The sequence below is a fragment of the Arachis ipaensis genome, chromosome B03 (assembly GCF_000816755.2).
Source record: "Arachis ipaensis cultivar K30076 chromosome B03, Araip1.1, whole genome shotgun sequence".
NCBI lineage: Eukaryota > Viridiplantae > Streptophyta > Magnoliopsida > Fabales > Fabaceae > Arachis > Arachis ipaensis.
Window position 1 is genome coordinate 11,271,383 of NC_029787.2, and position 6,287 is coordinate 11,277,669.

A 6,287-nucleotide genomic window follows, 5' to 3' on the forward strand; every position below is an offset into this window, starting at 1 on the left:
TATCTTAATTTTAATTTTACCCCTATTGTACACATTGTACACTAAATTTATTGGCTTCTCATACTTTCTCCTTTATAAAATGTATTGAGATAATTTGAGACTTTTTAGGATTAAAAATATCATAATTTAAAATTTTTATTTGAAAAAAAAATTATAAAATTATATGAATGTAATAATGAAAGACAATTTTTTGAGATTTGGTTCACATTTAATTTGGAATTGACTTTTGGTGTAATTAATGAGAGAAGATAGTTGTAGAAAGAAATTAATTGTGTCAATTAAGTTAGGAGCGTAATTTACACTTAGGGCTGGCAATGGGTAGGATAGAATAGGATTTGGACTCTACCCTTACTGTACCCGCGGGTTGAAAACTTTTTTAAAATTCTATCTTACCCTACCAGCGGGTTGAAAATCTCTCAACCCTAACCCTATCTGCATCCTAAAGTTCTAAACCTTATCCTATCCGACCCTATCCATAGAAAAAAAATTTTCAAACAAATATAAAATTCAACCATTCCAAATTTTATACATATTAATAAAATAAAAAATTAAAAATTAAGTTCAAATTAAAATTAAAAACAATAAAATCTTTAAAAAATCCAACATAAAATTACAAATAATATAATCATCAACTAGTTTAATGGTTACTTCAAGTTTTTATAAGAAAAAGATTGTGACTTCAATACTTACTTTCTTCAATACATACATAATTTTTTTATATATATTATATAATATATTAGAGGTGCGGGTAGGATAGGGTATACCCTAAACCCGTACCCTACCCCACCCTACTCTACCCACAGCGGGCAGAATAGACAACCCTACTCGAACGGGTTGGTCCGAGTTGGATACATATTACCAGGCCTATTTACACTCTTTTATCAGTACAAATATTATTGATCATATATTTTTATTTATTGTCTATAATATTTTGGCTACCTAGCATTACTCAAAAATAAATATTATGCATTGTTGCTGGCAGTAAGAATATCATTTACATTGAATTAAGAGATAGATAATGAAAGGATTGATTTGTCAAACGAACAAAAAGACACAAACTGCACTGTTTTAACATTTAAGTTTGCAGTAAGTGTACGAAACCAGGACCTTGAAACCTGTTCTAGACAGGCGGAAAATTAAGCGTTTGATTCATTGCTATCTGATCAAGTTCTTGTTCCTTCCAGCTGTGGGTTCTTTTCGCACTTTCCTGTATAAAATCAACCAGTCAAAATTAAAGTTTTCTGTAGAATATGCCAGAGTCTTTGATAGTGTCCCTGACGATGTTAAACATTTGTTCATAGATGCTAGAAACATCAAACATGTTGGTTTTGAGTCTTTGAAAAGATTTCGAAATCTAGAAATCCTGTTCGTTACTCCCACACCTGGGTTTTATGTTGATCAAGTCCTGCGTGATCTTTTCTTGAGTGAGGCTTAAGCACTTGAAGACATTAAATTTCAATAGAAGTCGTATTTCGAAACTGCCTAGTTCTTTTGGGGACTTGGAGTTGCTTCGATATCTTGATCTCTCCTATACGCCCATCAAAAGACTGTCTAATTCAATTGATAGTTTTTCTAATTTGCAAACTCCAAGGTTAAAGAATTATTTTAAGCTAGATGGGTTGCCCAAAGAGATTGGGAAGCTCACCAGTTTGACACATTTTGTTTTTGACATTATTGGACAATTGGATTTTATGTCTCATGGGATAAGTAACCTGACTAGTCGGCAGACTTTATCCAAATTCGTTGTTAATAAGGATGATGGTTGTAGGATTGTAGAGCTGAAAGATCTGGTTGATTTGACTGAATGTATTTTAAGAATGGAAAACCTCTCGAGTTTTGAAAAAGCTCGTAAGGTTTGATTTGAGCAATAAGAAGCTGCTCAATCTAGAACTAAGGTGGACTACCTCAAGAATGTGATGCTATCAAAGAAGAACAAATCCTTCAATATCTTCAACCTTCTTTGGATCTTGAACAGTTAGAAATATGAATATCAACCTTCTTTGACAGCATCACATTCCCTTGAGGTATTAGTTCTAGACTAAGCAGCTTTTTACTGCTCAAATCAACCTCATGGACTTCCTTAAAATACCAGTCAGATCAACCAAATCCTTCAGTTCTACAATCCAACAACCATCATCCTTACCAACAACAAATTTGGATAAAGTCTGAAGATTAGTCAGGTTACCTATCCCATTAAGGATAGAATACAATTGTCTAATAATGTCAAAAATAAGATGAGTTAAATTGGTGACCTTTCCAATCTCTTTGGACAACCCATTTTACTTAAAACAATTCCTTAACCTTAGAGTCTGCAAATGAGAAAAACTATCAATTGAATCAGACAATCTTTTGATGGGTGTATAGGAGAGATCAAGATATCGAAGCAATTCCAAGTTTCCAAAGGAACTAGCAGTCTCGAAATATAACTTCTACTAAAATTTAATGCCCTCAAGTGCTTAAGTCTAAAAAAAGATCACCCTGACTTGATCAACATAAAATTCAAGTGTGGGAATAACGAACCGCGATTACAGATTTCAAAATCTTTCCAATGACTCAAAACCAACATGTTTGATGCTTTTAGCATCTATGAAAAAATACTTAACATCGTTGGGAACACTATCAATGTCTCCATCAAAGACTGGCATATATTCTGCTGAAAACTTTAATTTGAATTGGTTGATTTTATACAGGAAAGTGCGCAAAAAATCCACGGATGAATCTAACCTGGAAGCAACAACTTGAGCAGATAGCAATGAGTCAAACACTTGATCCTCCACCCGTTTAGACGAAGTGGTAAAGAGGCCTTGAGCTACCCATAACGAAATTAATTCTTGTTTGGAAAAAAAAATAGTGAAAAATAAAAGGAAGAAGATCAACATGTTGTTCAGCGGTGCTTCTTTCAAAATGAATTGCAAACGAATGAGACGATGCTGAAGGAGAAACATCCTTATCCAAATTAACTTGATGATGTTCGAGCTGATCCCCTTTAGGACATTGGATGATCCCTGATTTTGGCGGCTTTAATTTCACAGTCTTTCTCCTTCTCGGTGAGATGGTATATGCGTACCTAACTCACAACAGACAGAATATCATAATGTTTAGGTTCCAAAAGGAGAAGCAGATGCAGAAGCAAAGGCACAAGCGAAAAAAACCCTAAGTGAGGGCAAAGAAAAGCACAATGTTTAGGTTTGATTTGACAAAGCCAAGGTTCAGACAACCAAACCGGTTGTTACTGGTTTACTAGTTTAATAGATTCAACTGTGATTCAATCAAAAGATTGTTTTATAAACTAATGTAAACTTCAAACTATCATCCAAATTAAAAGAAATACACAACCACAACATTATAATCTCCTCCAAATACAAACTCAAAAGTCAAATAATAAAGAAACAATCAATCATGAAATGCCAACATCAATAGATACACAACCAAGAAAAAATTCACAACAGAACAGAATATCATAATCAAGATTCAAGAATATCATCAACATCATCGAAAATCCTAAACCAAACCAGGATATGGACAACAATAGGTACACAACCAAAAAAATTCACAACAGAATCATAAATCCATAACAGAATCAAAGAAAATCAGTCACTGTAACAACAGAACCATAACAAATTAAAAATATAACCACAGAAGATCATAATCAAGATTCAAGAACATCATCGACAATCCTAAACCAAACCAGAGTAATGACAACAATAGGTACACAACCAAAAAAAATTCACAACAGAACCATAAATCCATAACAGAATTAAAGAAAATCAGGTAACAACAGAACCATAACAAAGTAACAGTAGAACCACGCAATATCAGAATCAAGATTCAAGAACATGATCAATATCATCGACAATCCTAAACCAAACCAAAGTAATGACGGCAATAATTGAAGAAGAAAAATGGAAAATCACATATTAACAATGCTAAGAAGAATACCTTCTAGAGCACAGAGGTGAGGGAGAACCGGATGGCTGGAGCAGAGAAGGGTTGGAGCTTGGTGGAACAGAGCTGGCGCGGCGGAACAGCGGCTTTGCGCGACGGAGGAACGACGCGAGATGAGAGCAAGTGACGAAGTGATGGAGACGACAGTGGACGAGAGTGACGGAGTGAAGAGAGCAAGTGGACGGTGGCTTCGAGCAGTGGTGGAGAGACAGTAGTGGGGAAGGCGGTTTCGATCAGTTGCTATGGCGGAGGTGACACGTCGGTGGCTGGACGGAGCAATTGACCGAGTGATGGAGGAGCTCGATGCTGCTGCTGGTAGTTGTGAGTGAGTGAGTGCTCATTGCTCAACGAAAGGGGAAGGGGATTAGGACATTTTAGGGTTTCCGTTTTCATTTTTTTTAATGCAAAAAACGGTGCCGTTTTTTTGGTGCAAAATGTGAACCGGATTCCGGTTCTGCGACCCAATAGTATTAATCTCTGGTGCAATTTTTAAAATCAAATTGCAACTTTCTAAGAAGCTATTTAGGAGCTTATAGAGAAGTTAAAAAAAAATGACTTCTCTCATAATACTTCTACTTTTCATCACATTTTTATAAAATAAGCATTTTTAGAGATAAAAATCCAAACACAAAATAACTTATTTATAAGTTACTTTTAACAGAATCATTTATTGTTTAAGTTATTTTATTAAAAAGAGCTTAATTAAGTTGGTTACTCAAACTGGGCCTTAAAGCATAAGAACTTTTATTAATAACAGCTTATAAATAAGTTATTTTGTATTTGGATTTTTAGTTATAAAAGTACTTATTTGAAAATTATAGCGTTTGGATAAATAACTCAAAAAATAATTTTTTTTACAGAAGAGAATGAATATTAAAATAACGATGATAATAATGTTGATTTTATATAACCTAATCACTAATATTATGTATGATATGGTAGGTGAAAATAAAAAATAAATATAAAATGTGTGTCAATGTATATTTTGTTGCTATTTTTTATTTTGTTTACTCTTATTAGAACTCTCTCTCCTTTATTGAGGTCAAGAACTTGCTATAATTAATTATGAAAATAATAGCAAGCTATAAAATTACATATAAAAAAAAAATTGAAATTTCATACCACAGTTAAATATAAATTTAATAATGAAAAATAGAGTGATAAAATGATAAAAAAAAATACTTAGAAGGAATATATGCAGTAGGTTGTTTAGATGCAATATTGTTTGAAAATAGTGGTGGAGGATCAATACTTCTATCAGATGAATCATTACGTGAAAATGGTGAAGTTTGGAACATTGCGTGAGAATGATGGTGGAATAATGGTGGAAGACCAGTGCTTCTAGCAGACCTTGCGTAAAAATGGTGGTGAAGGGTCAGTATTTTTCACAGAGTCAAGAAGGAAAGTAAATTTTTTTTATTTTGAAATTTAATTTTTTTTAAGTAAGTGGTAGAATGACTTATGGAGAAGCAAAGAAGTCATATACTTCTATTTCTTCAAAAAGCTGCAAATTAACTTTTTGACAAGTTAAAATCTTTTTATAAAATGGTGGCAAATACGCAGATTATGACTTTTCATAATTCAAAAATAAGAAAAAAAAAATAGCTCCTGCTACTTCTCAAACGGACTCTTAATTCTTGTAATTTTATCATGTGCTATAGCCCTAAAAATAGAAAATGTAAATTTACAAAAAAGGCCCGAATAAAAGCCGGAGAAGAGATAAAACTCATGTCCAAAAACCAAAAAAGGCAAAACTAAAAACCACAGATCAGTTTTTGTTTGCTGCTTTTGTGGTTTTAGAACCCCCGATGTCAATCTTATTCTATCTTGACTGTCCTTTGGTGGAGGTATTGATAAACTTCTTTTCTTTGGGCTTAGGCCCCTATGTTTACCAAAACCAAAAAAGAACCCCGCTCTCAAAAAAAAAAACATATATAGGGCGCCACCCCTGCTCGCGAATTACTAGTTCAATGTTCCATTTTATGTTTTGCAGATTGCAACAGTCTAGGTAAAAATCAAGTTCATCATATGTAGAAGCAGCGAGGAAGGAGAATTATAATAGAAATAGGAGAATAGTAATAAGGATGATATGATGTTTTCTTGATTATTGTGTTGTCTTTGTTTCTTGACTTAGGCTCTTCTGAGTATTTAGTTGTCAAAGAGAATAACTAATATTCATAAAGAGTTGCTTTGTTGTCTCTCACTTTTTTTTGTGGGTAGAATTGTTGTAAATGACCTAAAATAAGCCATATGTAGAAGCAATTGTAATTTGAAATTGATATCTACTATGAAAGTGCGGTATTGCTTTTATTTTTTTAATTAATCATTTTAGTTAAACACAT

General features: G+C 33.2%; 2 protein-coding genes across 2 annotated transcripts in view; one reads left to right on the forward strand and one right to left on the reverse strand.

Moving 5' to 3' along the window:
- LOC107629546 (phosphatidylinositol N-acetylglucosaminyltransferase subunit C) overlaps nt 1-4,309 on the reverse strand; it is a 38,822-nt gene extending 34,513 nt beyond the window's left edge. Inside the window, exon 1 of the mRNA XM_016332365.2 lies at nt 3,940-4,309. The gene's annotated coding sequence lies outside the window, so the exon portion shown is untranslated. The remainder of the gene's footprint in view (nt 1-3,939) is intronic.
- LOC107632465 (cytochrome P450 81F3-like) overlaps nt 1-6,287 on the forward strand; it is an 18,705-nt gene that overhangs the window by 3,201 nt on the left and 9,217 nt on the right. The gene's annotated exons all lie outside the window — the stretch shown is intronic.